At 39.9% G+C, this 24,200-nt stretch overlaps 1 long non-coding RNA gene across 1 annotated transcript; it reads left to right on the top strand.

Moving 5' to 3' along the window:
- The first annotated feature begins 4,874 nt into the window (after positions 1-4,874).
- Positions 4,875-7,561, top strand: LOC131303323 (uncharacterized). Its single transcript, XR_009191945.1, has 2 exons — positions 4,875-5,093; positions 7,253-7,561. It is a non-coding gene; the product is annotated as an uncharacterized LOC131303323 (long non-coding RNA).
- Positions 7,562-24,200: the final 16,639 nt, after the last annotated feature.

The following is a 24,200-nucleotide window of genomic DNA, read 5'->3' as shown; positions in this document are numbered from 1 at the left end:
TGATAATTTTTGGCTATCCAATTTTGATTATGCCATTGTGAACCTCTATATTGCTAACCTTAGAAACCTCTACATTATTTTTTTGGTCAAACTATAGGATAAGATTTTATAAATGATAGCAATGAAAAACATTAGAACAACATGCATCCCCATGGAGAGGAGATAGAAGCCACAAAGAGGACTAAACTCTCAAGTCCTACTTAACCAACATTGCTCTTCACAAAATCCATCTCGTTCTCATCAAACCCTCCAATGGAATAGAAGAATAGAGACAAATGGTAGAAAAGATTCCTAAGATGAAACGATAGTCAACACCCACAAGGGGTGAGAGAGTCCCACTTTGGGGGGAAAGTCACATAGAAGGAAAAACGAAAAGCAACAATAAAAAAAAAAACCTCACAATCAACAATACCCAACCAATCTAGCTAGCACTCCTACTCTGGCAGACCAAGCGCATACCAAACAGACTCCGGAAACAACATCGGCAAGCGACTCCACAAGTCCAAGACGCACCTCAGAGACGAACACCGACGATTCCATGAAAACTTTTGGTTGATGTGACAATTTTTAGTTCTTTATTTTTTATTATGCCATTGTGAATACTTTAGTGTATCTCCAATGGCATAAGCAAATTTGGATAATCAAAACACGTCACCTCATTTTTAGGTTATCCATTTTAGAAGTTTTTAAGCTTAACAATATGAAATCCCACAATAGTTCATAATCAAGAACATATTTTTAGTAGAGAGAGATAGAGAGAGTTGAGAATAAATATAAGTGGGTGGGTCCATTGATAGTGATAAGAGGAGAGAGAAAAGAAAGAGAGAGTATGTGGTTCCCATTAAATTTGGTTATCCAAAGTTCAAAATTTGATTATTGATTAAGAGGTTGCTAAGTTTGGTTATATGCCATTGTAAGCCATGTTTTGGACCAAGATTGCTAACTTTAGAATTTTTTTTAGTTTTCGTTATGCTATTGTGGACACCCTAAGTTTATCAATATTATTATTATAAAATAAAGCAATGTATGTTTAAAATATAGGCATATATACGAGAACAACCTTTATAATCGTTAGATCACTTCTTATTAACTTTGTAGCTATCAGATCTTTTTTTTAAAAAAAAAACTAGATAGTATTCTTTTAATAAATTCATACATTTCTACCATCACTTTTTACTTTTTAGGCAATGTATCTCTATGTAAATATTGTTTGTTATGATCAAATAAGGAAATATATGTATATATCTATACATATGTCAATCCATACATATCCTATGAGGGATCCCTTATTTTGTTAAAATGCGGACCTCCCATTTTCTGATCAAATTTCGATAATCCGAACCGTTAAATGTGTTCAGAACGTGATTTTAAGCGTTCTACGAGAAATTAGCAAAAAAAAGACCATAAAGTGCTTCATTAGAGTAGTTTTTCTTTGAACCATTCAATGAAAATTGTTTAGATGAAGCACTTCTTTTCTTGTCTTTTTCCCATAATTTTTTCTGGGTTTTATGCTTTGTTTGAAACTTGCGAAGAAAAAAAAGGAAGGAAAAATTAAATTTCTTTTCTCCTATTGTTTGATTTGGAGAGAAAGAAGAGAAAAAATAAAAAAATCCCTCTCATTTTTCTTTCTTTTATTTTTTCTCAAGTTCCAAACGGAGCATTAGATTTGAATCGAAGAAAATGATTTTAACACTCAATTAGTTAAACAAGTAATTTATCAAAAAGAAATTCCACCAAAAATAACACCACATTCCAAAAATAGGATTACTGTCAACCCTCCAATTTCTTTTTGTCAATTAAGCATATCGAAATTAACATCAATTGAACGAACACCGGTATATCGGGAGCGACCCGATAAATCCGAGGAAATGAGATATCGAGTCCTTAGGGGACCAAGCAGTATCCTACCAAAACATGCACTTCTAATCCGTTGTTCTTGTTTCATGACACTCGCATTTAGATGTTATCGATATCAGGAACTCACTGCCCGCCTTTATTTTATAAAATGCAATCCATTCCATTTATCTTTTTATTCCAATTAATCCCATGATTATATTGAAACATCCATTGTCCAAATTATGATCGATTCAACATTTAAATCCACGAAATTAGGTTTGCAACTTGGCAAACAATCCAAGGAGAATGTGTTTAGTTTTCTTTGGGTGGTTAGGTAATTATCTATTTCTCTTAGAACTTTAACATGTTTGCTGTTTATAATACAAAGACGTTTTTTTTATGCAGATAAAAAAAAAACAATTTTTGATTGGTGCATTATTGATTGACGAACTCCGTGTGAATGTACGGTGGTGGAGGATATTGAAGCATTTCGTGACAATACCTGAGGACCACAGAATAATCATTGGTGCGTTTGGATGTAACCAAGTTAGTCGTTCAAAAAAAAAAAACAAAGTTAAGAAATGGTGAAGCGGTTTGGGGCCACTGAACAACTTGTACGGAGGGACACGGGCAACTCAAGGGAAAGAGTACTGGGTGCAGGGGAGACGACACGGTGTGGAGCTGGGCTTTACGGATGGCACAATTCGATCAATCCATGTGGGACCCTGATACCCTGTCATTTGGGAGAAATTTTTAAGTGTCGTATTACTTGGCGGTACCTGTCAATAATTTTTAATCATACAAATTTATTCTATCTCTGTCAATAATTTTTAATCATACAAATTTATTCTATCTCTCCCGTGATCACTCTTCCCCTCTCTCTCCCTCTCCGTGACCATTGGATTCGGAGATTCGTCCATTCGACGACCAAGCACGCATGTCTATTCCCCTTTCACTTTCACATCTGTTCTCTTCGGGAAACGGGGATCGATCAAATTTCTTCTTCATTCAGAAAGGACAGCAGGAAAAGTCTGTTAAGAATTCTCCACACTTTACGATCGATCTCTCTGTCATTTCTCAAATCACGTGAAATTGTTCCCTCCCTCTGTGTGAATGGATTTGGTTCTCTTTTATTCCTTGTGCTTGGAGCTTTAATTATATAGACCTCTCGGATCTCTGCTTTTTTATTTTTGGGTTGCTCTGGAAGCTTGTATTCCATTAAAAATCGTTAGTCAACATCAAGTCATAAATAACTTTTTTTAGATGAGAGAAACTTATTTTATGAGTTCGCGCAAAGTCACTTGTCTGTTTTGGTAATCAACTGTTGAGATATCTTTTTAAACTATTACCGGTAATAGATATTTCTTATCGTTAATACTTTATCTTTAATCTGTATCGTCCGAGATATCTTTTTAAACTATTACCGGTAATAGATATTTCTTATCGTTAATACTTTATCTTTAATCTGTATCGTCCAAGACACTTTTAAACAGTCGAGATGGGGCTCGTTAAAAAGTTTTACTACTAGTAAATACTCGTAACAAACTTTGGTCAATTAATGCATACCATACGTCATCTACATGCATCTTCACTACGTCAAACGTCTTACGTAGACTCAAAGGACGAAAAACATTAACATGACTATATTAATATGCAGATAAAATACAGGGTTTGAATACCACCGAATTACAACTTATTATCCATACTTCCAATCATCACTCTCATAAAATATATGGTTTAAATAATGGGTGTTGTAATTAGGTTTTCCATAAGTAGGCTGTTATGTCTTGTTTGTTTCCCTTTTTGAAAAAAAAAAATTTCAACTCAAAAAATATTTATTATCCCTACTTTCAATCATTACTCTTCACTCATTATTTCTATTTTCAATTATTATTCTCATTTTTCTCTATCTTTCTCCACTCATTACCCCTACTTTCAATCATTATTCTCATAAAAAAATTCTCAAAAACTCATCTAAACATAGCATAATTACTTGAATTGTTGTTTCAAAAAATAATTGACCATTTCTGAATATGGTGCCGTTGATCAAAAAATTATTTGGTGGCTAGTATACCACATGATGTCTTAACACACCTATCTACCCTGTATGTATGTGTGTGTGTATATATATATATATACACACACACACACACGTATATATTCAGGTTGTTTGAGATGCAAACCTTTATGTTTTTGTTCTTGAAACATTAACTGAATCTCATTTTTTTTATAGGCGAATTTGGATCTCCATAATCCTATTAGCATGTCCCAAGATCCTAATTAGTGTTCTACATTCATGGTACTACTACTAATTTGACTGCCAATGCAAAAATCTAAATGACAACATTTCTTTTTTAAAATTTTGCCACCTTCTAACTTTATTTTCATTCTATTACTCGTTTAGGATCTAATAGTGGAGGCCACATACACATCCTTATTTTGATGTCTTCTAGATGAAATTTGTAAATGATACAAAGCTTGTTTCTGGAGAGGAACCATGTATGAGATCTATTGTTGTACACTTCTGTTATGCGTGGGAGAGGAACCATGTTTAGCTAGTACTTTCTTCCTATTGTTATTTTGCTTACGGTTAAGGCTGTAAATTTTGGTTGTGTGGAAGGCTCGGGAACTATGTCTGGTTAGTTTTGAGGCTGCAGATAATACTCACTTTTTAATTGGTGAAGTTTTTGCTTGGAGGAATAGTTGCTTTAACCCAAGTTAGAGTACAAAACCATAGCACGTGATTCTCCCATTTGTGTTGTACTGTTTGATAACGTGGTAGTATAGTATTGGTTTGATAATACTCACTTTTTAATCGGTGAAGTTTTTGCTTGTAGGAATAGTTGCTTTAACCCAAATTAGAGTACAAAACCATACCACGTGATTTTTCCATTTGTGTTGTACTGTTTGATAACGTGGCAGTATAGTATTGGTTTGATAATGCGGAGAGAATTTACAACAACACAAGCACACATAAAAAAACAACCAGCTATACAAGAAAATATCAGATCAAGCTAAGAAACCAAAAAAAAAAAAAAAAACCAGGCGTGATCTATTTAAACATGTATAGCATCACATTTGCATGCAGAAGTTTGTATTCTTCACTCTCTGCCTCTTCTTCTTGACAATCTCCCTTCCCACACTCTCCCTCTCTCTCTCTAGATCTCTCTCACTCCTTATTCTAGCTTTGTTTGCAGAGATGGCTCAAAAGTGTCCCAACCCTGCTCAAGGATGTTTCCCAAACCCTACTCAAGGAGGTACACTCCCCAGCCTCTTTTTTTGTCATCATATATATATATATAACAAACAGTACGTGAGTATCCCAGTTTTTGGGTTTTCACTCTTATGCACTTATTCATGGTTCCAATTTAACCCCTTTGGAATGAATGATCTCTTTTTTTGGCCATTCTCCTTTTTGGGTTCATTGTCGTTCTCCTCCCCCCAGCCATTGAGCTGCTGAAACTTAATAAATCAAGATCCACCAATTTGATACATACAGTGCCGGCCCCGACATTTGGGTTGTCCAAGCCCTACCTTCCGCTTAGTTGCCCACTAGTGTTAAGTATAAAAAAAATATATATATATTTATGACATACAAGCAAAAAAAAAAAAAAAGAACAAAAACAAAATTATATTGTCTATTTAGCTTGAATTACATCACCTGAGTATAGTGCTTTATGGTTACCATGATCCTATTCAAAGAAAATAACTTCTCCTTGCATTTTTTTGAAGAAAATTCTTCAATTATTAGATCATCAAACTTTAACTTATCCAAGTACTTATTTTCAATTGATATCATAGCCAATTCACTTAATTTCTCCTGTGACATGATAGTTTGAAGATAAGTTTTTATCAATTTCGACTTCGAAAAACTCTTCTCAGTCGAAGCAACTATGATCGGAATAGTCAACAAAATCTGATAAACAACCCAAACCATTTGGAAACCGTCATTTTCCAATAAGACCTTATAAAATCAAGGATGTCGATCGATTTTGTTACTTCTCTCGGCAATATTGTTTTCAAATGTTTAAGTTCTTAGAATAACTCCTTCCAGTGAATATCAACATGTTGATTGTATTCCAAGAAACTTTATAGTTAAGTATAATGCTCTATCAATTGCTCTTCAGTAACACTCTTGAATTTCACGTTAAACAAAAATCCAAACGATTGCTTCATAAAGTTCAAATTGCCCAAACCGGCCCTTAAGTGATGCAAGAGCTTGCTTGATCTATGATGCGGAGGAAATAAGAAAATTTTAAATGATCTTCTGATGATAGACTTTTATTGGCATCATCTCCCACATCCTCATCAAATTGCTTCTTTCTTAAGGGTTTCGCACAATCCCATCCTTTCACGTTTTGGTTATAACTTCTCTTTTCTTTTTTTCTTCTTATCTGATAGCCCTCCTAATTTTCTCTCTTAATAATTTGCCCTCATAATTTTCTTAAGTATCATAATTTTTTAAAGTGTGTGGAAACCATACTTATTTACCTTTTAAAAAAAATTTGTACAAAATTTTTTGAATGATGTCCCTAAATATATTTTTTGCTGGATTTCTAATTTTTTTTTGTATACACACAAATTTTTTTTTGTTGCCCCTTACCGGGAGGTTGCCCGAGCCGGCCGGCTTGCGGGGGTTACCCCTGGCCGGCCCTGGATACATATTAATTAATTATTACCGTTTATTTCTAATAGAGATAGAGAATCCTCTTTTGTTTGTTCAGTAATTGTTGCTCATACGTCTGTGTGATAGACTAAAAAGTACAGCAGTCTAGGTATCTCTATATTTTGAGAGATGCTATATACACTACCATTCATCCACTACACCATCCATTACATTTTTTATACGGCTCACCCCGGCTCCCAAAAAAATACAGAAAAATGTCCATAAATTTTAGAATAATATTTTATGGGGCCCTGTAAAAAATCAGTTCCAAAGAATATCGGTAAGTATTATTTCTTGATTTGTAGGGACGAAACTGTTTAACTGCACCGTTTCACCCTACAAATCAAGAAATAATATTTACCGATATTTGTTGGAGCTGATTTTTTACAGGACTCCATAATATATTATTTTAAAATTTAGGAATATTTTTCTGTATTTTTTTGGGACACAGGATGAGCCCTACAAAACTTGTAGTGGATGATGTAGTGGTTAAATATAGTGTACCTAAACTTATTGCTATATTTTTGCTTAAGTAGAGAGCCCATGCAAACAGGAAAATCATTCTCCTGTTAACGTAGTACAGTGCCTCAACATTTGTAGCAATCCAATGTGCAAAAGGCCTAGATTAAAGGGAGAATTTTTTTATTAAAAATAGTATCCCCTTCTATTTACTATAACTTTATTCGGCTTTTGACTTCTATTTACTATAACTTTATTCGGCTTTTGACTCCCTCTCTCTCTCTCTCTCAGGTAACAACCAAGCCCATCAGGGAGCAAAGGATGATACCAAAGCAACTCCCCTTATGCCATGGTGATTTCTCGGACCAAGCTCTTTTCTAGTTTTTTTTTCTCTTCTTTATCATATCTTTTATATATCTAGTCACTCCTTCACTTTGATCCACTTCTGGGCAGTTGCGGAACCGTTCCGGACACCCAACATACTGTGATTGAAAGCATTCACATCTTAAGCTTCGTAGAGAATTAATTAATATGTCCCCGCAGAAAAGGAAAAAAAAGCTATATATTTGGATATCAATAGATATATCAGTACTTCATGTTTGTGAAAGACAAAAAATGGACTGTAAATGTTTGGAAATCACATTTGTGTTTTCTTTTGTCTTCAAATAGTGAACTGTTGACAGAGCTATTAGCCCATCTGAGAAACTTTTATATATCTAAGGTATAGAAGTGGTGGTGGTGTCCATAGCTAGGAATATGAACAGTTTTGCCCACCATGCATGGACCAATAACTGACCAGAACTAGATGTGAAATTATTCGGTACTCCAGGAGCACTATGTGTAGGCATGTGAAATTTTTAGCCTATCACAAATCGCCACGTATTGCTAGGGCATACAAATTGGCCAATCAAATGTCGCCAAGTGCCTATAAGTCAAAGTCAAAGTTTCATGGACGGGCCAATCAAATGTCGCCAAGTGCCTATAAGTCAAAGTCAAAGTTTCATGGACGGGCCAATCAAGTGATGTCAAGTGTCTGTGGTCAAAAGTCAGAAACATGTAAATGGACCAATCAAATGGTGCCACGTGTCAAAATGACACAGTTATTATTTTATCAAGTCCGGCCAATCAAATTAGGCTAATTGGTAAATAATAATATATCTCTTTATATATAATTACCTTTTCTAAAATAAAAAGAAAGGAAAGATAATTATCAAATTATTATTATCCCTTTTTCAATAAAGGAAATAATTAAGGAGATCAATATGGAAGGTTAGGGTTGGAGTTTCCACCCAAACCCTTATAAATAGAGGTGTTTCCTCTCATATTTTTTCCATCTGCACATTGAAGCAAAAAACTCCAGACCTCTGAAGATCGAAGCCTTCAAGTCCTTCAGAATTCTTCAAGTGTGCATCCAACAAGAAGGTTCTTCGAATCGAAGCCTCAAAGCCGCGAAGAACATTCAACCCAAGTTATCAACTTCTTCTCAAATCACGGAGAAGATTCCGCCGTTTGATTCGAGATTAGGCACAAAGCCCTCGTTTCAACAATCGAAGAGAAGAATCAGAAGACTTTATTTTCTTTGATTAGAAAATAGATCAGAAATTGTAAACCCTAATATCATACATCAATAAAATTGACTTTTGTTCAACATTTTTTCGTCTTTTTCACAGACTCGAAATTTGTGTTCAACAGATTTTGGCACGCCCAGTGGGACAATCTCTGCTTCTCATCTCTTCTCTTCAACAAATCAAGCAAACTCTCAATGGCCGCTAAGAAGAACAGTTCCAGGCTTCAAACGCTCCTAAGAACAACAGTTCAAAGGCCCTTCAAGCTAAGGTTGTACGTTTCAAGTCTTCAACCATTGCAAATCCTGGCTCTGGATCTCATGCTAGAAGTGGTGGTCCAATAACTCGAAGTAAGTCAAAGGCTGCAGCTCAAGCATATGCACAAGCCTCGCTTCTACCTAAACTAAACTCTGCCGTTGGTGCTGATCTACCGAAAGCATCGCTAACATTCACAAACTCACCAAAAGGGAAGGAAGGCGTCTCTACCATGGAGGCAGCAAAAGACATGGCAATCATCATTGAGAATCCCTTTGTTTATCCTCCCATGCTTCATAAGTCTACTTCAGAAATTCAGAAGAACACGGAAGAAGGCTATTCATGCAGTTCTGACTCCATATCTTCTCCGAAGCACTCCTCTGTCAAACCTCAATGCCTTCACCAAGTCTGTCAGTTCTTCAATCATGGATGTTATGACGATAAATGCGGTCAATCTAGAAGAGCAGGTTGCTTCCTTGGCCAAAGCAATTGAGGGCTTGTCAAAAACCGTAGAAGAGCGCGATTCAGAAATTGCCTTCCTCAAGAACAAAATAGAAACTATGGGGGATTCAAGTCAAATTGGGTCTTCAAACAAACATAAGGAGGTACCAAAAGAATTTTCGCTTTCTGGTGATGGTTCAATTCCCATGGACCAGTTGAAGGATTTCATTTTAGGCACTATCAAGCAAAAGTACGAGGAGGCACCGAAGTCTTCTTCTACTTATGCTAAGCCTTATACTCGAAGGATCGACCTTTTGAGGATGCCTGTTGGCTACCAGCCACCAAAGTTTCAACAATTCGAGGGCAAAGGCAACCCAAAGCAGCACATTGCTCACTTTGTGGAAACATGCAACAATGCTGGAACTGATGGTGATCTTCTCGTCAAGCAGTTTGTTCGAACGCTCAAGGGCAATGCTTTCGACTGGTATTGTGACCTTGAACCCGGCGCAATTGACAATTGGGAGCAGCTGGAACAAGAATTTCTTAACCGTTTCTACAGCACTCGCCGTATTGTTAGTATGTTCGAGCTTACGAATGCTCGCCAATGGAAGGATGAGCCTGTCATTGATTACATCAATAGATGGCGACACTTGAGTCTAAACTGCAAGGATAGGCTATCGGAAACTTCTGGAATCGAGATGTGCATCAAAGGTATGCAGTGGGATCTACAATACATTCTTCAAGGAATCCTGCCTAAAACCTTCGAAGAATTGGCTACTAGAGCTCATGACATGGAGCTCACCATCACAGCAAATGGAAGGCAAGGGCTACCGGTGCAAGACTCTCATAGAGCGCAAGATTCTCGCACCATAGGAAGCAAGCCAGATATTCGTAAAGGGGGCAAATTTCTAGTCAAAGAAGGAAAGAAGGAATCCATGGCTGTGAATGCTGCACCATTCAAGATCTCTACTAAACCCAAAGAAAAACAAGTAGAGAGGTCCACTCCGCCGCAAATGAAGGAGAGGAAAAGACTCACGTTGAAGGAGATGCAAGAAAAGGTGTATCCTTTCCCCGATTCAGAGGTCCCTTCAATGTTTGATCAACTGTTAGATCTGAAACTCATTGAGCTCCCGGAGATGAAGCGACCCGAGGAAGCTAACAAAGTTAATGATCCAAACTACGGCAAATACCATCGTTTGGTCAGTCACCCAACCCAACGATGTTTTATCTTCAAAGAAAAGGTAGTGGAGCTCGCTAGCCAAGGAAAGATCGTCTTGGAGGAAGAAAAAGAAATCGTAGCTACAAATCAAATTGTGGCTGTTCTACAGGACGAAACTCAACAACTTGAAGCGCCACAGAGTGTGAAGATTCAATTTGGGTCATCCGATCCAATTGAGGTAGTGCGATGTCATTCTGTTCAACAGCTTGAGGGCAGCATCTGTGCCAAGGCAAAAGTAGATGACAAGGATGGTGAAGGATGGACCCTTGTTACTCACAGAAAGAAGAAGTGCGAGCTAAAAGTGAAACATCCTCAATCTGTGGCCCCAAAGCCTAGTCTCAGAAGGAGGCATACAAGAAGGCAACAAAGAAGGAAGAAGCTGAAGAAAATAGCTTCAAACTTGCAAGAAGACATCCCTATCCAAAGACTATGCACTCCGTTTACTTTATGGGACTTCTTACCCGAATCAATTCGCAACACCAGTCTTTTTGAAGCTTCATGCAATACTGTGAGTTGTGAAGAAACTGAAGAGACGGAACTAGAGTCGCCTCTTGCATATAAGCACTCTCCAATCCATCTTGGCTCTACCATTTGTGCCAAAGATTGCTCTGCTTGTGTTGGAGCCATTACACTCTCCGACGAAGATTTATTGCTTGGCGCAACTCCACATAATCGTCCGCTTTTTATCTCTGGATACCTATGCGAACAAAGAGTCAATAGGATGCTCCTGGATGGTGGATCTGCGGTCAACATCTTGCCTCTTCATACTCTGAAGGAACTCAATATATCTATGGAAGATCTAGCACCTAGTTGTCTCATGATCCAAGGATTCAATCAAGGGGGGCAAAAAGCTGTTGGCGTCATTCATCTGGATCTAGTCATCGATGATATGACTTCAAGCGCACTGCTCCATGTCATTGATGCCAAAACCTCTTACAATGTATTGCTAGGGCGGCCGTGGCTCCATGAGAATGGTGTTGTCCCATCAACCCTCCATCAATGCTTCAAGTACTGCAAAGATGGTGTGACAAAGAAGGTGGTAGCCGATGACAAACCCTTTAGCGAGGCTGAATCCCATTTTGCTGATGCTAAATTCTATTTGGCAAACATGGTGTTGACGGAATTAGTGCCAGCTGCCTCTTCATCAAGTTACAAACCCTCTGAAGTTAATGACCTTCAAATTGGTAAAACCAACATTCTTACTAAGGCAAAGAAGGAAAATGGTCAAGGTGGCAAGCATCACGTGGAAGATCCATCAAAGAAGAAAGGCACGCCAACACTTCGTTATGTACCAAAGTTGCAAAAAAATGAAGAGTCGGCCTTGAAAGGATTAACACTCCCAGTCACTGACCTTGACGAAGCAAAGGTTGCTCCACCCCTGAAAGGATTCATTCGTGCCACAAATGGCCCTCAAGTGGAGCATGAATACCTGCCTTCACAGAGGACAAATGGCTTCGATCCTAATGCCTACAAGCTGTTCGCAAAGGCTGGACATAATCCAAAAGGTTCAACCACTCTAGGGAGACTTTTGCCTGAAGTGACTAGCGAAAAGATACATGGCTTGAACCCGACTCAGAAAATGCTCAAGCAAAAGGGATATTCTATCAAGGAGTCCCAAGCAGGCCTTGGTGATAAGCCCTCAATAGTGTAAATAAATGGGCTTATCGACCCCTATTTTGTCACTCTCACGTGCGTAACTTGCTTTATTTAGATGATATTGCACGGAGGTTGTGTTTTTGTGAGTTACAGGTAAAAATGTGGAAATAAGACGTTTTGAACGCCAAGGAAACTAATCCAGGATCATCCAAAGAGTCAAGACCATGTGGCATCCCGCCACCGAGTCCCAAGGAGCATGTAAAGAAGGGTCGAAGGCTATTCGGGGCATCAAAGGGGCCGTTGGAAAGAAGAAAACAATTTGGAAGTTTTCTGCCAGCAATGTACCGGTACCGCGGATCTGTGGTACCTGTGCAACTCGGACAGATTTGGTCCAAAATGCTGAGAAACAAGACCTGTACCGGGATTTCATGGTACCGGTACAACCTGGAAAAAATCTGCGTTTTTGTACCCGACTGCACTTTGACTTGGGGGTATTTTGGACCTTTGTAACCCGACTTTGAGGGCCTATAAATACTTTCTAACCTCATTTTAGTAGATTATCCTTCAATTTCACTTCTCTCTCTACCTCCCTCATCTCCTTAGCTCCCACTCTCTCTTCAAAGGAGGTTGATTTCTAGGGTTTGGAGGCTTGTGTTCTTCATTAAAGTTGTAAGTTAACTCAAGATCTTTCTTAATCTAGTTTTTATTTTCGTTTTTGTGAATGTTTTCGTATCTCTCCTCATTTCCCTTCATGTTTACACCCACTAAGGGTGAGTAGTGTTCAAGGCTTGGTCATGGGGTAATTTCTACCCCATGATTTAGGTAGTTTAATGGCTTCTCTCATTTCTTGTGCTTAATGTGGTTTGTGAATGGATTAAGTTCATTTTCATGTAACAAAATCTAGGGTTGTTAACCTCTTTGATTATGTGTAGGCAAGGACTTGATCTCTTGCCACATATAATGCTTGGAGCTATGTCACTCTATGTGTTTGCCAAAATGCCTCAAAGAACTTGTTAAGCTCTAATCTTTGGTCTAAACCTAGAGATGTTAACTTCTTTGATTGGGTGTAGACAAGTCTTTTGGCACACCCAATGCTTAGAACCATGGCTCTCTTTGTGTTCGATAAAATGCCTAAACGAGTTTTCATCCATTTCCAAACCCCGTTGTATGAGTTAAACTTGATTTTCATGGTTAAATCTTCCGAGTGGGATCAAATGACAATGACTCTCATTTGAGTTATCGAAGAGAAGCATTGAACGGCCTAAGTTATGGGTGGAATGAACCCCTAGACCTTGCCGCTTTTAATTTCTAGTCAATCTTCGTTTTCAATTACGTTAGGAGGTAGAGAGAACTCCACCACTCAAAAGTTGGCCGTCTCAACGTCCAAATCTAAAGGTTGGCGGTCCTAACGCTAAAAACCCTTCGTAAAGCAAACCTTCCGGCCTAGCTCTATTCGCTCCCTGTGGATTCAACCTCGGGCTTCCGAGTTTATTATGATATAACCGACCTAGCCCTACGCTTGGGGCGCTCTTTATTACGACGCACTTTGGTCGAGCAAGCATTTGGATACACTGCACCTGCTCTTGCTCGCATCTTCATAAAGAAGTCGAGCAACAACCACATTACGGCAGAAGAATGTACTTCAACACCAAAGGCATCGGTCTTCGATCGCTTGAGTGCTCTGAAATCAAAAAGGTCAGTCTTTGACAGATTGACTCCTCAAGAAGAAGTTGTCTCACCAACCCTCACTAGATGACCCATTCAAGACAGATTAGGGCCACAAAGCAAGAGCTCCACACATTCTGTCTCGTACAAGTCTATCCAAAGTAGATTGGGTTTACCAAATGAGATATCTTCAACAAATGCTCCACGAAAGTCTGTCCAAAGTCGATTGGGTGTTTCAAGCAGTGCCATCGAGAAGGCTTCTAAACGGAGGACTGCTCTTTTGTCAGAAGATGACAAGAAATTGAAGAGTAAAATACCCTCTCGCATGAAGCGCCAAACTACTCTCGTTGTGACAACTGATGATGCATTGCTAAGAGTAAGGCGGCAAACTGTGGTGCTGACCAGAGTACCTTCTAAGGAATTGGATCGTTGTCTTGATGAAGAGTCTGCCATTTCCTCCTTCCATATCACGGCAACTTGTAATGAAATTCAAGTAGAAGAAGATGCTAAAGATGCTCCACCAGAGTTAGAAGAAGGAGTGAGGTCCACTATCGACGATCTAAAGAATATCAATTTAGGGACTGAAGATGACCCGCGACCAACATACATCAGCGCTTTGCTCACCCTTGAAGAAAAAATTGCCTACACCAAGCTTCTACGTGAGTATAAGGACGTCTTCGCTTGAAGTTATAAGGAGATGCCTGGATTAGACCCAAGAGTCGCAGTCCATCATTTAGCGGTGAAGCCTGGCGTCCGACCTATCAAGCAATCTCAAAGACGCTTCCGACCAGATTTGGTCCCTAAAATCGAAGCAGAGATCAATAAACTCATCGAAGTTGGTTTCATTCGAGAAGTCAAATACCTTACTTGGATTTCAAGCATCGTCCCAGTGAAGAAGAAGAATGGGCAAATCCGAGTATGTGTGGACTTTCGTGATTTGAACAACGCATGTCCGAAAGATGACTTTCCACTCCCTATACGAGAGCTCATGGTTGATGCCACTACTGGACATGAGGTCTTATCATTCATGGATGGTTCATCTGGATATAATCAAATTCGCATGGCTCCGCAAGATGAAGAACTCACAACTTTTCGTACACCAAAAGACATCTACTGTTGCAAAGTTATGCCTTTTGGCTTGAAGAACGCACGTGCCACATACCAAAGGGCAATGCAAAAGATCTTCGACGATGTGCTTCACAAAAATGTGGAGTGTTACGTCGATGACTTAGTTGTGAAGACTAAGAAACGAGCCGACCATCTTCATGATCTGAGGCAAGTGTTTGAGCGGCTGCGAAGGTACCAACTTAGGATGAATCCCTTGAAGTGCGCCTTTGGGGTTACGTCTGGAAAGTTTCTTGGGTTCATTGTGCGCCACCGTGGCATAGAGATTGAACAAGCTAAAATTGATGCTATCTTGAAAATGCCTGAACCTAGAAATATTCACGAGTTGAAGAGTCTTCAAAGACGATTGGCTTACCTTCGTCGCTTCATATCAAATTTGGCTCGGCGATGTCAACCATTCAGCCGCCTCATGAAGAAAGGGACTACTTTTGATTGGGATGAAGCATGCGATAATGCCTTAAAGAGCATTAAATCATATTTGACGAGACCACCTGTTCTCACCGCTCCTAAACCTGGACGACCTTTAATCTTGTATGTTGCAGCCCAAGAGCGTTCAGTGGGGGCCTTGCTTGCTCAAGAGAACGATGAAGGGAAAGAAGGCGCCTTGTACTACTTAAGTAGAATGATGTTGCCTCATGAATTGAACTATTCTACAATTGAGAAGATGTGCTTAGCTCTAGTGTTCGCGATTGAAAAGATGCGACACTATTTTCAAACTCACACTGTGCGTCTCATCTCCAATGCTAACCCAATCAAATACGTCATGACAAAGCCGGTACTCACCGATCGATTGGCAAGACGGTCTCTTCTCTTTCAACAATACGAGATCATCTATGTACCTCAAAAGGCTGTTAAGGGGCAGGCTCTAGCTGATTTCTTGGCGGATCATCCTATACCAGCCGAGTGGGAGTTGTCCGAAGAATTGCCTGATGAAGACGTCATGGTGGTAGAAGTTCGTCCCCCATGGATAATGTACTTTGATGGCGCGTCACATCGAAGTGGCGCAGGCGCTGGCATAGTATTTGTTTCCCCAGAAGGAGATGAATTGCCTTATGCTTTCACCCTCACACAAAACTGTTCAAACAATGAAGCTGAGTACCAAGCTCCCATTCTTGGACTGGAGATGGCAGTTGAAGCAAAGCATCTGCAACTCAAGGTATATGGAGACTCAATGTTGATCATCAACCAACTCCTCGACATCTATGAAGTGAGGAAGCCTGAACTCATGCCTTTCAATAACTACGCATGTCGCTTGATTGCATGGCTTGGTGGTGTCACTCTGGAACATGTACCGCGAGGCGAAAATAGGCAGGCTGACGCACTTGCAAAGCTTGCTTCTACACTTATTTTCCCTGACCAAGAGACACACGTTCCAATATGCCGAAGCTGGGTCATACCTCCAATCTTTGACGATGAAGACAATGATGAAAAAGAAGTGAATGTTGTCTCAGTGCTTGAAGTTGAAACAGAGGATTGGCGCCAACCCCTTATCGATTATCTGCAACATGGGAAACTGCCTAATGATCCACATAGGAGAGCGGATGTGAAGCGTCGAGCCCCTCGATTCATTTACTATAAAGACACGCTTTACCACCGATCTTTTGAAGGGTTATTCCTCCGTTGCCTTGAAGAAAATGAAGCCAAAAAAGCTCTGGAAGAAGCTCATTCTGGCATATGTGGCGCTCATCAATCTGGCCCCAAACTTCATTTTCGCATCAAAAGAATGGGCTACTATTGGCTAACCATGGTCAAGGATTGCATGGAGTATGCCAAGAGATGTCATGCTTGCCAAATCCATGCCAATTTTATACATCAACCGCCAGAACTGCTCCACCCAACTGTCACTTCTTGGCCTTTTGATGCATGGGGGATGGATGTCGTAGGGCCCTTGCTGAAGTCTTCTGATGGTCACTTGTACATCTTGGCTGCAACTGACTACTTCTCCAAATGGGCGGAGGCAATCGCGCTGAAAGAGGTAAAGAAGGAAAATGTCGTCAACTTCATCCGTACTCATCTTATCTTTAGATATGGCGTACCGCGTTGCATCATCACGGACAACGAAAAGAATTTCTACAACGGTGCCATGACCAGACTTTGCCAAAAATTTGGCTTCAAGCAGCATACCTCTACTATGTACAACTCGCCTGCAAATGGTCTTGCGGAAGCATTCAATAAGACTCTTGAGAACTTATTGAAGAAGGTGGTTGCCAAAGCAAATAGGGATTGGCCTGAGAGAATGGAAGAAGCTTTTTGGGCGTATCGAACCACATATCGAACACCTACACAAGCCACTCCATATGCGCTAGTGTACGGTGTGGAAGCTGTTTTGCCGCTCGAACGTCAAATCCCATCTTTAAGGATGGCTGTTCAAGAAGGTCTCACTCATGAAGACAACGCTCGCTTGCGCCTTGAAGAACTAGAAGCACTTGATGAAAAGAGACTTGAGGCGCAACAACGTCTTGAGTGTTATCAAGCCCGCATGTCAAAATCATTCAACAAGAAGGTTCGTCTTCGTTCTTTTCAGAAAGGGGACTTGGTTCTTGCTGTAAGAAGGCCCATCAATACCACCCATAAAATCGGTGGCAAATTCATCTCCAAGTGGGATGGACCATATGTGGTGCAAGAAATTTACTCAAGTGGCGCCTACAAAGTGGTTGCTGAAGATGGCTTAAGAGTTGGCCCCATAAATGGCAAATTCTTGAAGCGCTACTACCCTTGAAGAGCAAGTATTACTACATGACGCATGAGCCTAAACTGCATGTTGCTCCTGGCCCGCATGAGCTAAAACTGTGCACGGCCCCAAAAAAAAAATTCAAAATATGAACTACGTTTTGACTTGATCCCATTTTGGGTACGTAGGTAGCTTGAATTTCGAGCTCAGTCATTCAAAAAAAAGGGATTCATCTTACCTTTTGAACTACATTTGGCTTGATCTCATTTTGGGTACGTAGGCAGCTTAGAATTTCAATTCGAAGCACAGTCATAACAAAAAAAATTGTGTTTACTTTATCCTTCAAAGGATAAGTAGACTAAATGTTGAATTTTATTTCTCAAACCAAATCAAAGAAAGCAACATGTGGTGGATCGTGTGGACAGATTGTTCATTTGACTTCTCAAAAGAACTAGTATGTCCTTAGTCTCAAAGTTCAAATCAAGACCCCATGCTCCTCAACACACCTTCTATGCGAACGTAGACCTATGGCGCTCCAAGCATTGCCACGTTAGAGTGCCCTCTTAAGCTTCATGGAGGATAACAGGAGGAAGAAATGTTCTTTGCCTCAGCTTGCTTTGACATGAACTCTCCAGCTTTGTTGGTGATGGCACAAGGTCACTCTCTTGCCTTCGTTTGCTTCTGCTAAATCCCCTTGACTCTATGGATGATGACAAAATGTAGAGTCGCTCCATTGCCTTGGTGTGCTCCTTCTGTGGTCCCTCCAACTCACAAAACATGCAGAAGGTAGAGTTGCTCCATTGCCTTGGTGTGCTCCTTTTGTGGTCCCTCTGACTCACAAAACATGCAGAAGGTAGAGTTGCTCTATTGCTTTTGCTTGCTTCTGCTACAATCTCTTCAACTTCATGGATGGCAGATGTGTTGGCTTGCTTTGCATGAATCCTCATGTTGCACAGATGATTGTGGAAGGTAGAATCGCTCCATGGGTCTGACTGGCTTTTGCACTAAGCTCTCCAACTTCACGGATGACTACAGAAGGAAGGGCAGGTGGCTTGCCTCAGCCTGCTTTTGGCATGAATCCATCAAACTCCGAGAACGATGGTAGAAAGTAGAGTCACTCCTTCTCTCTCATTCGTTTTTGCCGTGGTCTCTCCAATTTCATGGCAAAACCTTCCTAGCAAGATTGGCTTCAACTCGCCGATCAAAAGAAAAGATTGGTTTCAACATCATGGTAGGCTTCAAGAACCTCCTAGCATGGCATCAGCTGGCTTCAACATTATGGAAAGCTTCAAGAACCATCCTATCATGGCAGCATCTTTCGAGCAAAGCATTGGCTTCGACGTCGTTGCAGGCTTCAAGGACCTTCTTAGCATGGTATAGGCTAGCTTCAATACCGCGGCGACCTTTGATGAGCTCTTCCCTGGCAAAGGCACAAGGAATTTGCAAAGTAGCAAAAGCCACGGAGCTTTAGCCCAAAGAAACAGCAGCAACAGAGCCTTAAAGCTCAAAGAAACAGAAGCCACGAAGCCTTAGCTCGAAGAAATAGTAGCCACAGAGCCTAAAAGCTTGAAGAAGCTACGACACCTTAAAGCTCAAAGAAGCAGCAGCACGGAGCCTAAAAGCTCGAAGAAGTCGCAGAGCCTTAAAGCTCGAAGAGACGGCCACGGAGCCTTAAAGCTCGAAGAAACCGCGGAGCAGTGCTCGAAGATGCTGCGGAGCAGAGCTCGAAGATGCTGCGGAGCAGTGCTCGCAGAAACGGCGGAGCAGAGCTCGAAGATGCTGCGGAGCAGAGCTCGAAGAAACCGCGGAGCAGTGCTCGAAGAAACGGCGGAGCAGAGCTCGAAGATGCTACGGAGCAGAGCTTGAAGAAATAACAGCAACGGAGCCTTAAAGCTCGATGAAACGGCGGAGCAGAGCTCGAAGAAATAACAGCAGTGGAGCCTTAAAGCTCGAAGTGGCAATGGCTACGGAGCTTAAAACTCGAAGAAGCAATTGGAAAACGTCAGCCGTTAAGTCTGCAAAAGAGAATAATGACAAGGCATTAGTAAAAAAGGCCAGAGCATTGATACGTAAAGGAAAAGTCACTATTCAGAAAATTGAAACCCAAAAGTTTTCTGATCAAGCTACAAATTCATTGTATCTGCAAAAACAGAGAAAAGAAAATTCAATCAACGAGCTGTGCCAATTGAAACGGAAAGGGCATTGTTCAGATATAGACTTTGCAAGTGCGGCGTGATCACTGTAAAAGCATCAATACCCGCTGATGGCAATATGCATGAATTCAAACAATCAGAGGGGTTTTGTGAATATTAAAGACAAAGCTTTCTGCCCATAAAAAAGGGAGGAAAAAAAAGGGTGTTTTATACATATATTGTCTTGGCCCCAGGGGAAGAAAAACCTTCCGTGCAAGTGAAGACATGAAATAAAGCAAGGCTAAATGCCGAAATAGTTGCAAGCTACCTCACTGCTAATACAAAGTTATTGTCTACACAAGCTTATGTCGGTGTGTTTTTGACTTCATATGATCACAAACTCAAAGAAGAAAATTGTTGTGCTATTACATGAGCGTGGCCTCACATGAGCAATGATGCGGTTCATCCCTCAGTCCAGAAACAAAGGGAGTTTATGAGGCAGTTAAAGCAAATATACTCAAGCAAAAAGGAATTTTGGAAAAGAAGCTAGTTTGGATTGATTTCCGCAAATGTCTCTGATCGTGCCGCAAAAGAAATAAAAAATTTTAGTGGGTTTGTTTCCTTAGCTCCTATTATGTGCGGTCAAATTTTGTGTAAACAAATTAAGGGTTTACTCGGTTTCGAAAAAAAAAACTTCTGATTCTAAAAATTGCAGTTCGCATATTTTGACCCACATAGTCTGAAGTCAGGAAAACAAAATTATTTTGCATGAATATGAATTGTGTGCTACAGAAAGACGGTGTGCTACGCTGATTTGTACAAGTACAAAATAGAACAGTTTAGAGAGACAAGAAGAATTGCTTGGATGTTTAAAGCAAAATGGTCCACTTGTTCTTTAATGATAAAAGTGCGGCATGGAACATGCAAGAAAGTCAAAAAGGAGAGCCACGTTGCTTTGATAGATGGCTATACTTGGGAGTTCATGGCATGTGTGTATGGTAAAGAAAGCTTCAGCAAATATAAAAGACAAGAAGCCGAGGAAAAAAAAAACTTACAGTAGCATTCAAGGATTGCTTTTCGAGATTCAATTGTGAGGATTCGGTGGTGCTTCTCCTATCAATATATAGAGCAAGGAAACAACTTCTATGGAAAAAGAATCTGCAATATTGCTCTCCTAATTCATGAGTTTCCTTAATCTACATTAATTGTTCTCCAAACAAAAGAATTAGGGCAGCAGGCAGAAACATGAACGGGCCCTAATTAAATCCGTTATACGTTTTGCGCAATCAAGCATCTGGCATTCAGTTGCGAGACAGGTTCGGGCTTAAGTTAATCGGGCTATCAAACTTCAATTTGATAGGCTAAAATATTCCATGATGGATCAAACCTTAACTTGCACATAAGTTGGGTTTATTGCCTCTGGATATGCAAAAAAAAATTCAGTATGTGAATTGATAAATTTTAGCTCGGTCAATGAGTTGAAATTTTGAAAATCAAAACTGACACCGAATGTCAAGCAAGGAAAAAATTTATCGCCTCATATACAACTTTTCAGCATCAAATCAAATCAAGTCAACATTTCGAGACCTACTCACTTTCATACATGAGCAAGTCTCGAGGGGGCATCTGTAGGCATGTGAAATTTCTAGCCTATCACAAATCGCCACGTGTTGCTAGGGCATACAAATTGGCCAATCAAATGTCGCCAAGTGCCTATAAGTCAAAGTCAAAGTTTCATGGACGGGCCAATCAAATGTCGCCAAGTGCCTATAAGTCAAAGTCAAAGTTTCATGGACGGGCCAATCAAGTGATGTCAAGTGTCCGTGGTCAAAAGTCAGAGACATGTAAATGGACCAATCAAATGGTGCCACGTGTCAAAATGACACAGTTATTATTTTATCAAGTCCGGCCAATCAAATTAGGCTAATTGGTAAATAATAATATATCTCTTTATATATAATTACCTTTTCTAAAATAAAAAGAAAGGAAAGATAATTATCAAATTATTATTATCCCTTTTTCAATAAAGGAAATAATTAAGGAGATCAATATAGAAGGTTAGGGTTGGAGTTTCCACCCAAACCCTTATAAATAGAGGTGTTTCCTCTCATATTTTTTCCATCTGCACATTGAAGCAAAAAGCTCCAGAGCTCTGAAGATCGAAGCCTTCAAGTCCTTCAGAATTCTTCAAGTGTGCATCCAACAAGAAGGTTTTTCGAATCGAAGCCTCAAAGCCTCGAAGAACATTCAACCCAAGTTATCAACTTCTTCGCAAATCACAGAAAAGATTCCGCCGTTTGATTCAAGATTAGGCACAAAGCCCTCGTTTCAACAATCGAAAAGAAGAATTAGAAGACTTTATTTTCTTTGATTAGAAAATAGATCAGAAATTGTAAACCCTAATATCATACATCAATAAAATTGACTTTTGTTCAACATTTTTCCGTCTTTTTCGCAGACTCGAAATTTGTGTTCAACACTATGATTTGGTGCTCTGGACTACTCCGCAACCACACATTTTTGTTTGGCCTACGACTAAGTGTATGGACTCCACATATAAGTGTGGTTATAAAATTGTCCGGAAGTGCTCCCGGATTACTGAAACTACTCTCTCTCTCTCTCTCTCTCTCTCTCTCTCTCTCTCTCTCTCTCATTTTGATCATGCTTTGTTTTTGCAGTCTCGGGACTTTGTGTTGCTGTTGCACACTCTGTTGCACTTGTTACACTCAAATTTGCCGCGTATATGACTTTCTCTCCAGTTGTTGTGACTTGTTCTCTTGTTGCTGTTCCGCGGAATAAGTTGCTGTGATTCTTCCAGCGTCTGACGACAACAGATCCCTCCTCCTCCTCCTTCCTCCTCTTCTTATTATGGTGGTGGTGCCCGCGTTTCGTGGTCTTTGATTTCTACTTAATTCCATACCTTAGATATAATAAAATGTTGATTGGCAGTTCATGTCATGTGGGGGTTCTCTAAAACTGTAATGCTTGTTGATGTGTGTGGTGTGACCATTTAAATTGGGATGGAGGGAGGGAGTATATCCTTATTCCCAATGTATGTATGGGCCTATCTAAGACCCTTTTATCTCTTTACAATGTTCAAATTTATGATCTAGATTTTAATTTGCCATTCCGGACTCATTGTCTAACTTTATAATTAAGACTTCTAATTGCATGCAGGGATGGACGCAAGAATCGATTGACAAACATGGAAAAAGAATTATGACTAGGGCGATTTTAATTTTGCTCGTAGCAATTATAAGGATACTTCCAAAAATAGAACAATATATACATAGCAATTTTAATTTTTGTTTGGCGATTTTGATTTAGACAAGCAATGGTTGGACACATAATGACTCATGGGGTACTTGGCCTTGCAAGTAAGTTCAGGATCATACATGGATTTAGGAATACCTCTATTACTACAAGGAGGATTATGGCTTCTGGGAGAGTTCGGTAATATATGGCTCAGGAGCATCCTAAAGGAGCGATTAATTGGTTACGTGTGTTAGGTTGTAGCTAGAAGGGTTCAGACAGTGATTCCATTGGTTCTGTTTCAATATCACGAGAGTTTCCATCATAAACTGTATCCAAACCATTATTAGGAATGCGTGAGTATTCACTTCCACTTATATCCAAGTTGTTGACATTATGGTCCACAGGTTCAGATATTCCATTGATCATAATCATAATTCAAAACTTCACAATCGCCCAAGTTTGAACTTCGTCTTGGTGGTACTCCCCATGAAGTGCAGACTCAGAGAAAAATACATCTTATCTTCATGAAAAACAACATCTAGCGTAATATGGATGGCCTTTGTGGGAGGATGATAACATCGATAGCCTTTTTGATGTGATGCCTAACCTAAGAAAACACAACGCAATGCACTAGGATCTAATTTACTCAAGTGATGTTTATGAAGATGCACAAATGCCAAACACCCGAAAACATGAGGTTGTACACTAGGGATAGTGGGAGCATTGGGAGTATCTTGTAGAGATTGAAATGGTGTTTGAAACTTGACAGTGCTGGATGAAACATGATTAATTAGATGTGCAGCACAGGTAGAGGTGTCACCCCAATATGATATATGAGCTTCAATTTATAAAGAAGCTTGAACAACTTCCAGCTAGTGTCAATTCTTCCTTTTTGCTACCCCATTTTGCTGGGTGTAGAAGTACACGTTGTTTGATGAACAATGCCCTGTGCAGTCAAATAATGTTGAAATACGTTTAGACTTCAAATATTGTCTGTCATTATCACTACAAAGGACCTGGACCTATGTTTTGTATTGAGTCCAAATCACTGTATGAAATTTTAGAAACAATGAATTCACCTCTCCTTTGGACTTCATTAAGCATACCTAGGTCATTCTGGTACAATCGTTAGTAAATGTGACAAACCAACGTGCATATCCATTCAAGGTAGTTGTAGGGGGATGAAAACAATTGATGCTTCGGATCAACTTGGATTGCAACGGCTTATTCGTGCCTCTTCACCAGAACCCTAATTCGTCGTCGGAATCCTAATCTGCAAAATAGACAGAGGGTGAGCGCACCTTTGCCTCTCGTG

Source organism: Rhododendron vialii, chromosome 10a (assembly GCF_030253575.1).
Source record: "Rhododendron vialii isolate Sample 1 chromosome 10a, ASM3025357v1".
NCBI classification, from domain to species: Eukaryota; Viridiplantae; Streptophyta; class Magnoliopsida; order Ericales; family Ericaceae; genus Rhododendron; species Rhododendron vialii.
Note: the sequence above shows the minus strand (reverse complement) of the source record. Positions and strands in the feature narration are given on the sequence as shown.